A 9816-nucleotide genomic window follows, 5' to 3' on the forward strand; every position below is an offset into this window, starting at 1 on the left:
AAATCCCAGTCCTCGGCACTTGAATGGTTTCAGAGAAAAAAAATGGACAAGAACAAGAGCCCCACTTGAGGCTCAACAAAGCCGGACTTAATGCACAGCCTGGGAAAACCAGAGCCAGTAGAAGAACACAAAGCTTTTACAGAAGGCCTCAGCTCTCACAGCGTCAGCGCTGAGAGTAGCTTCCCTATGCCAAGCGCAGGGATGGAGAAAGAGCTTGTCAAGAGCAACAAGTCCTTTCCAAGGCCTCCACGCAGCTGGCACCATGGGAGGGTGCCTTAAGCAAGCAGCTTGTCAGGGACAGGGTCTAGGAGGAGGCTCTTCCATAAATGCCGTTCTCAAGTCGAGTTCCTTGAGAACATCACCTTGCTGCTCGCTCTCTTCCCCTGCAGAGGCTGAACTAGCTGCTCAGGCCATCTCCATTTTCAAGAGAGTCCAAGTCCAGCAGTTTGTAAGCGTGCCAGGTCCTGATGCATCTCCTGGATGGACCCTTCCCCTGGCTCCAGCCCTGAGTCTCCTCAGCTCGCCCAGCTCTGCCTCTGTGCTGCAGAAGACCATTCCTCAGACGAAGTCCACCCCAGGGGAAAACACAGAACCCAAACCGGGAAGGCGTTTTGGGTGAGCACTGCCAGCAGCCCGGCAGCCCCTCACACCTGTCGCCCCTTGGCACAGAGGAGGCAGCGCAGACCTCAGCTCACCAGGCGGGGGTGGTGAGGGGACGCGGCCTGAAATCTCAGAGGTCCCTGCCCACGGCAGTGTTGAGAAATTCTTTGACCAATGATTAGCTTTGAATTTAACAAGGCCTATGAGTAATTAATGTGTACGGAGAAGATATCCTACCCTTGAGAACAGAAACATCCTGGCAGGATTGCCCAAACAGCGTTGATCAGGAAGAACAGCTTGGCCGGACAACAGAGTTGGGCAACGTCCAAGGAGAAGAAACTGTCCTCAAAGGCTTGTGACCATAACAGGGACAAAGGAGTGGGGGGGCTAACTCCCCAAACGACCACCGGCCACCACCCGAGACCCCCGCGCACGCGGAGTGTAGTTTTGCAACGCCAGCATTATGTAAATGCAGTAGATAGGCGGAGAGGTGGAGACTTCTCGGAAAATGTCTGAAGATTCAGGTCTTAAGGTATATAAAGGATGAACGTTTGGGTTAGGGTATGCACGACAGGCGGGGCTATCCCCCGTGCACCCGGCACCGAAGAAATCAATGACTGCTTTCTAATACTAAAACGGAGTGTTGGAGAGTTTATTATCCTCTATTTAGAGACAGCAGGGGCTGGACCAGGCAGCCTTTCGAGGTCCCTTCCGGCCCACACCAAGACCATACCCGTGGGGCCCCACGCCGGCGGCGGCACAGCCCACGCCGCGGCCGCCCGGCTCCGGGTCGCGAAGCGAACGAGGCCGCCGGCCCCGCCGCCCCGGACCGCCCCGCCCCGGGTGGACACCGGCGCCCGCTCCCCCCTCACCTCCGTGGCGCCGAGCCGCGCCCGCACCTCCCGCGCCAGGAAGGGCTCCAGCCCGCCCCCCCGGCGCCATCCCGGCTCGCCCCGCCGCCCTCAGCGCGGGCCGGGGGGCCTGGCGGGACCGGCCCTCCTCGGCGGGGCCTCTCCGCGGGGGCGGCTCTCCCGCGCTCAGCCCGCCCTGGGAGCGGGTCGGCGGGGCAGAGCGATGGCCCTCGCTGCCGCCTGCCTCGGCACTGGAGCACCTTCTGTGCAAGCACCTGGTCCGGACCGTGTGTGTACACTCGCGGGGAGAATCTTCGCCTGCCCACACGGGACCGCTTCCCCACTAAGCGCGGTTATCACCGTGACGGGAGGGGACGCCCTGAGGGACCGTCAGTGCGGGCGGTGAGGTGAAGCACTGCCGCGCAGCTCTCGCTCCTCCTCTTTCGGCAGAAGACCGCGCCGCCGCTCCTGACGGGGCTGGTGGGGAGAGGAGGATGGCTGTGGCGCAGAAGCGGTGTCTGCATCCGCAGCATCTGGGAGGAAAACCTGTAGGCCCCCCCGGCAGTGATTCAGCACCCACGGCCCAGGGGGAAGCGCCGGGAGGGCAGCTGGGAGCCAGCTGCTCCCCCCCACAGGCGACCAGCTCTGCTGCAGGGTGCGCAGGAGCTTTTCTTCTCCAAACGACTCGGTTCTCATCCCCCCTTCCCACTTCCTTACAGGGGACAGAGGCAGAGTGACATCAGGAACACTGATGCCACGAGTCCTGTGTAGTCCGGTCTTTGGGTGGGCCCAAGAGGAAACACTCCAGAAGCAGGAGTGGAAAACTGACAGCTGCCTCTCACCAGGCAACACGCTTGCCTTAGCAAGCAGGAGAGCAGCTGCCAGGGCAGTCGGGCTGCGCGGCGCTCTCGGCAGAACTCCTGCGTTTCCAAGGAGCCTTCACCCAGCTGGGCATCAACGCAGAGCAGCTGTGTGCTCGTGTGAGGGCCTGGGGATGGAACAATTTCGCAAGAGTACCTAAAATCCTCTTTGGCCACACCACAGAGTTTTCCTCAGAGAGCTGCACATTCAACAAGGCGAGTCTCTCTTTCCGGAATCACCATTTCAGCATAAAGCTTACCAGCAGCTGATGGACACCCACCGAGCAATACAGGTGGACGCGCCTGCCTTTGCCCGTTGCATTTCCTTATGAGAGGAGGTTGTTGGTAGGATACTAGTTGAACATAACTCCCCTGCCAGTGCCCACAGCCCTGCTCTTTGGTTCCCTATATCCCTGCTGCATTGCCCGGTTGGCTGTGGCAAAGTTGGACGAAGTTAAAACCTTAGAGCAGCACTGGGTAACTGTGGGAGGAGGATCAGTCAGTGTGTTCGGGTTCTGGATCGCAGCCTGAACGAGGGGAACTTGTATTGCAAGTCCAAGAGGACGTTGACTTTACATTGTCTTTCATTGCTTTGCTGCTATTTTTTTATGGTGAAGTCCACCTTAAGGACCAGGGCTTGTGAACGTGAGGCTGCTCCTGTCTGCCTGTAGATGGCCTCATCTGCTCAGTCTCCCTGGTCAGGTGGCCTGTAGCAGACCCCTGCTATGATGTCCCCTGCCCCAGCCCTCCCTTTAATCCTGACCCATAAGCTCTCGGGTCAGCTCCTCGTCCATCCCCAGGTGGAGGTCCATGCACTTGGGCTGGTCATTGACGTAGAGGGCGACACCCCCTCCTCATCTGCTCTGCCTGTCCTTCCTAAAGAGCCTGTATCCTTCCATCCCAACACTCCAGTCACAGGAGCTATCCCACCACGTCTCTGTAATGCCAATAAGGTCATAGCCTTGCAGGCGCGCACACGTCTCCAGCTCCTCTTGTTTATTCCCCATGCTACGTGTGTTTGCGTAGAGGCGTTTCAGTTGTGTGCCCAATGAGGCTGACTTACTGGCTGGGGTGGCTGGAATTCTTTTGATGTATTCTCCCAGTGTCTCCCTGTTGGTTCCCGTTGTGTCTGGTGCCCCTGGCTCATCTCTAGGCTTCGAGCGTGCTGCAGTGGGTCCAGCACGTCTCTGAGCAATAGGCTGAGGGCCCTCACCAGCACCCCATCCCTCCAACATGTTGGGCACATCGTCCCACAGCATGTCGCAGGCAAGCCGGATGTTATCCCCCTCCCCCTTCGAGCCTAGTTTAAAGCTCTGTGGATGAGCCCCGCTAGTTCCTGGGCAGTGATCCTCTTCCCTCTTTGAGAGAGGTGAATCCTAGCAGAGTTCATCAAGCCTGGTGCTGTATAGGCTGTCCCATTGTCAAAGAACTCAAAGTTGTGGCGTTGACACCAGCCACAGAGCCATGCGTTTATGGACTGTGTCCGCCTGTTCCTCCCAGCGTTGCTGCCCTCAACTGGAAGGAGGGAGGAGAATATTACCTGCGCTCCCAAATCCTTCCATGACCATCCCAAGAGCCTGAAGTCCCTTTTGATCGCTTTTGCATTGCGTGTCTCTGCTTCATCCCCACCCACGTGGAGGAGCAGCAGTGAGTAACAGTCAGAGGGCCGTAGCAGGCTGGGGAGTTTCCTCGTAATGTCCTTAACACGGGCCCCCGGGAGGCAGCAGCCTTCTCTGAGGGGAGGGTCTGCCCTGCATATTGGGCCCCCTGTACCCCTCAGAAGGGAGTCCCCTACAGCTATAACCCGCCTTTTCTTCTTCATAGGGGTGGTCACGACATGAGGTGTGGGCCTTTCTGGCCTAGGTGCTACCTCTGGTGTAGCTTGACTATCATCCATATCCTGCCTTGAGTGGCCTTCCACAGCCAGAGCCTCGTACCTGTTGTGCAGGGGTACGTGGCAAGGCGAGGTGGGCGAGGAGGAGAAGGTTCGCCTGCCACGCCGAGTGGGGACTTGCTTCCATTCACTCCTCCCTTTGAGGCTACTGCCTTCTGCCTGGCAAGGGAAGGATACAGGGTCCCCTTCTCCTTGGTTTTGGTCTGTTAGTTGTCCCTGCTTCTGTCTCAAGTTGTTGAATATAGCTCAAAATGGGGGGGGAAGCCAACCGCAACCCATCGATGGATAAAAAGAAGGGACTAAAATGCTTTCAGCTACCGTAAGTGAAAACCACTGGATTTGCAGCTTGCTATGCATTACACTGCGCTCTTGCTTTTCTTAAGCTGGAGGTCTTGCCCTTGTCTGTGATAAGGTTGCTGGGCCACTGCAAACTTGCACCCACTTTGTCAAATGATTTTCAGCTGAAGTGAGACACGGTTGATGTGGTTTTATGCTCTTACATAGTGACAAAAATGCTGCACGGCAAGTGCATGTTTTCCTGAGTTTAGTGAGTTTTATTGAGAATTATACATGGTCTAGCGTGGTATTACTGGATTGCTGTATTCTACTTCCCCCATTCAGAGCTGGAGTATTGCAATGAAAACAGGGAATATCGTAGGTGTTACTGAAGTGTTTCTCAGCATCTCAAATGGCTACTGCAGTAAATTATTTCTATAACTTTTCTCCTGTCCCCATAGCAAAATGTGTGCACAGAAATGATTCATGTTTTAATGGTATAGATTTAGATTTCAAGATTTCATACTTAACTTTTTATTCTTATTTTTCTTTTGATAGGAAATCCTGAGGTAACATAGAATTTTACAGTCTTAGGATGCTCTAAAGCAAATATTGCGAGCATGGCTGTCTTTTTTTTTTTTTTAATAAATCTTTCTTTGGACCAGTGATTTTCTTGCTGAGAGAACAAATATTTTGCACATGTGTTCTCTTGAAGCTGGGCGGGAACACAGTTAAAACTGCATCTGAGGTCTTAGTTATTAAAATTAAAAACATTATAACTAAATGATTAGAATTAAAATTATCAAGATTTGATAATGAAGCAAGCTGGGCCATGTGCATCTCTAAAGCCCTTCTCATTTGCAGTCTGACTCTTGAAGGCTTTCTATTGTAGCTGTGCCTTTCACAAGAATGCCTTCCTTACCCGAACGGTGGATCCTGTGTGTACAGCTCCAGGCAGGTCGTCAGCCAAGCGTGACTATGGATGGCAAAGTGCTTCTCTTGTAAACGTGTAAAACTTCCACGTGGAAGTGAAATTCAGTGTGTCAAATTCAACTCCTCTTACTTAGTAAGGATCAGGGAAGAATGGATGTTCCGTGCACAGGGGAAAGAAGGGCAATTGTTAATTAAAGTGCTGTTCATATTTCCTAGGGGTTTTTTCCCCCTCTCTTCTTGCCTGGCTCGCTTAGTTCTCTTGAGGGCAAAGCTTGTAAAGGGTTGGGCTCTGCAAGTTCACATCTGAGGCAGTCATAGCGAGCCGTGCGAGGTTGCACAGCCAGACAGGGCTCCGTTAACCTTTATTTCGTGCTCTTTGGCACGACTGCACTCTTAAGCACAGCAGGATTAATTTCCATGCAAGTGTATTTAAACTCCACCAGCCAAGAAAGGAAGGGTACCATCTCCATGACACTTGACATGTTTAGTGTTTAACGTCTTTAGTCTAACTGCTACCAGAAGGGTTGCAAGTTGCCTGTAGAGAATGTGCTCTGTGTTCTGAGAAATCATCTAAGGCTAATTACCAGGGAAATGGTTGTAAGGGAGGAAGCACCAAAAAAAAAAAAAAAAAAAGTCCGAGCTATGCTGTCAGTAAATTGTCGTTCCTGAATGACCTCACTACGTTGTTGCTACCCAGATGAATGACGTGCTGTGGCTATGGACTCTGCAGGGCCGGCTCTGGTTTGGGCGCCGCTTTCTCCCCCCTCTGCCTGCTGCTTTCTCCCCACTCTGCCTGCTGCCACCAGAGCCGCAGGCGGGCACTGCCTCCCCCCGGCAGCGGGTGCTCGCGCGGCTTCGGGAAGGCTCAGGCGGGAACGGCCGGCGTGAGGTGTGAGGCGTGAGGCGTGGCGGGGGGAGGGGGGCGTTGAAGGCAGCAGGGCGCTGCGCGTGGAGCTGCCTGCGGGCCGGAGCAGCGCTGCCCGGAGGAGGAGGAGGAGGAGGAGGAGGAGGAGGAGGGGGGCGTTTTCGGGGAGGATGGCCGGGGGAGCGGGCACCTGGTCCCGAGGTATTGGCGAGGGGCGCAGGCCGCTTTCCTCCGGGGAGCAGGTGGCGGGCAGCCTGCCTAGAGGTCCGGAGCCTGTGCCCGGCCCTGCCGTGAGGACCCGGCGCTGCGACAGGCACGAAGGCTGAGGTGCCAGCGGTTCGGAGGCTGAGCACTGGAGGTGGAGGCTGGGGACCTCAGGTGCTGCCGGTTTCCACCTCACCAAAGACTATTACAGCCCTCCTGCCCCCACCTCCCACCTCCTGGTGAGGGTACCTGTTGCTCCTCCATCCCTGCTGCTCTTCCTCCCAGGGGGAGGAGGGGACTGGCTTTCGGAGAGGCCCCCCTGCCCTCATGCTTGTGAAAGTCTTGTGGGGTCTAGTCTAGAGTGCGCTGGCTTGCACATTGCTTTCCCTGCCACGTAGCCGTTTGCAGAATGCGCTGCATTCTGCTGTTTGGCAGCCCAGAAATGAGTCTCTCTGCATTACTTTTCATCTATATTGCAGTGTAGTAATGCTGCTTGTCTCTTGCAGCATCTTCTGATGAGCTTGAAACTAAGATGAGGAGACTAGAGCAGACTGGTCACCAAGTTGGCTTCTCTGCGATACGCAGCGGGGACCTGCTCTTAGATGACTTTCAAGCTGTCTGGTAAGAAACTAAATTGCAAAGAGAAAGTATTCTGAAGGTGAGCAGTTGAATGGAAGCAAAACTTGGTAGAAACGAATGCCCCTCTTAGCTGACACTGAGTCCAGATTTCACAGGCTAGTGTAGCGGTAGCTCGTGCTCACGCTCAGTGATGGTGCGGGATGCTTTGAACCGACTGAAAGCCAAGTGTAGCCTGTTCTCCCTTCTCCGAGCTATTCCCGTCTGCATACCCTCCAAGTACCGGTACCTGACACCTCCTGTCTGTCTGTCTGTCTGACAGGTCTGTTTGCACCCAGCCCCAGGAAATGGGGCCATTTAGCGGCAGCAGCAGCAGCTCAGAGGATTCTGGAATAGCCTTTGCTTTGAAATGCATTACTTCTTGCCAGAAAGTGGGAAGTGGCCAAGGCCAAAATACTTTCCACTTGGCTCATTTCATAAAGACGCATCTCTGCTCTTAGATCAGCCTGTTCTGCCCGAGGCTTATTGCCTTCCTGAAAGGCAATCTCCTAGGTTCCTTCCTCTCTGCCTTCCCAAGGTGAATTCACTTGGTAGGGTAGAGGGATTCCCCTTTCTGCTTGGTAAAGATAGTATCATATCTGGTGCTCGTGGTAACATCTTGCATTTGGGAAAAGCGAACATTTGTTCCCGGTGGGGAGGCCAGGAGCAAGGTTTGCAGTTGTTGTGGACCCTTGCCGAGCAAAATTGCACCCGAGTCGCCCTGAGATAGCTGCCCTGGCTAAACGTGCTTTGCCTTTGCTGTATGTGGCACGGTCCGCTTGAGTCGTAGTCCTACCCACATTTATATTTAAATGGGAATATTTTTATGAATGGTATTTCCATAAAAGTACTGGTATTTTAGAAGTCTGTAAATATTGATGTCAGTATATAGATTTCAACGATATATATATACATAAAAAAGACTTTTCTTTTTAGCCCAGAAGGGGGGGGGGTGTCTGTACCAGGTACTACCCAACAGTCTGAGCAGTTCATTGAGTGCCCGCAATGAGGGTGACAGCAAGTTTAGCTGGTTGCGGTTCCTTCTTCCCCCTGGGGGAGAGAAAGGCAGGGGGAGGACCTTGAGCTGCACATGGCCCACTTTCCCCCAGAGGAGCTGTCGTGTGTCTTCTCATGTGCTTTCAGGGGCTGTTTTACTTGCCCCCATCTGGTCTGAGATGGCTTCCGATGGGAAGACATAACCTTTAAACTCTGCCTTCATTTCTGTTACCTGTCTGAAATGGCTTTAGTGTGCCCTAGGCTTGCCATGCTTCAGCTCTGTACAAGTGATGGAAGGTAAGGGCTGCTGCCTCAAGCAACTCGTCTGATGTCCTAGGAGCAAGTGTTGTGCTCCGCAAACACTTTTGTAGAGCTCTCAACATGAGCAGTGGCCAGTGATGAATTAGGAGAGTACTGGAGTGACATGAGAAGTCTGTGGGGATTCGTAGAGTGGGGTAGGTCGGGCGGGTCCTCCCGATGCCATCTAGTCTGATTTCCTGCTCAGAGCAGGTCCAGTCAGATCATGTTGCTCTGGGCTGTGTCCAGTCACATTTAGGCTGTCTCCAAGGATGGAGATTCCGTATCATCCCTGGACAACTCATTCCAGTGCTTGGGCACTCTCATGGTGAGCGACTTTCTTTGTCTGGAGTCAGAATCTGCAAATTGTCTGTTGCTCCTTGTCCGTCCAGTGCGCCCCTCACGAAGTATCTGGCTGTGTCCCTCCCGTGAGGGAGAGAAGTAGGAGTGAGAAGTGAGGCAAACACCCCCCCAAAACACGCACATGCACCCCCACCCCCATGCTCCTGCCCAGAGTAGCATCTTCTCTGGCTTTTGCTCTGTCCTTTGCTAGGAGGTTCCCTCCCTTCCTGTTGAGCAGCGGCTTGCATTTCCCTTAGCCTTCCTTCTGCTTCCAGAAGCCCTTCCTGTTGTCCTTCATCTCTTCCTAGTTTGCCTCCAGCTATGCTGTGGCTTTCCAAAATCCACCCCGCCCGCTGGCGCAATGTTTCTCAGTTCCCCCTGGGTATGCCATCTCTGCCTGCACCTTGTGTGTTCTTACTTTATTGTGTTTGAACTGGGTCAGGAGTTTCCTGTGCATCAGTGCTGCCTTCTGCTACTTGTGACCAACTCTGTGTGTTGGCATGGACCCTTCTGGTGTCTGGGGAGGTGGGGGCTGTTGTTCTTGAAGTTCAACCAGTCGCCCTGGGCCCCTTTGCCCTCCAGGCCAGTCTCCTGTTGGCTCCTGCCTAGCAACTCTTCAGGAAGCGGCAGCCTGCTCTGCTCAAGTCCAGCGTTGTGATTCTGCTGGTTTGCTCGCTTCTCTCAGGTTTTTAAATTCTACAACCGAATGGTGGCTGCAGCCGAGCATGCCCTTGACCTTTGCATCCTTGATCATTTTTTTCCTTGTCTGTGGACAAGGAGTCCAGCGGAGGGTAGAGACGGGTGCCCAGTCATTCTGCTTTCACACGTGGGGTGTGAGAGGATGTTGCTCAAAGTCTGCTGCCCCCCACACACCCCCCCTGCCTGCAGAGTCTGAGAGGCCTGTGCTGGCGTATGTGGTTGCAGGCCTTCCTCAGTGGGTTAGCCTCTCTGGGCCTGTTGTACAGGTGAGCAGTAGATGTTCTAAGTACAGCAACGTCTCTCTGCTCTATAGACAGCCTATATTCCACATACAGGCAGAAGAGCCCCGTACTTACTACCTGTAAAGCCTCACCTCCCCTGTTT

Source organism: Balearica regulorum, chromosome 14 (genome assembly GCF_011004875.1).
Source record: "Balearica regulorum gibbericeps isolate bBalReg1 chromosome 14, bBalReg1.pri, whole genome shotgun sequence".
In the NCBI taxonomy this organism is placed as follows: domain Eukaryota; kingdom Metazoa; phylum Chordata; class Aves; order Gruiformes; family Gruidae; genus Balearica; species Balearica regulorum.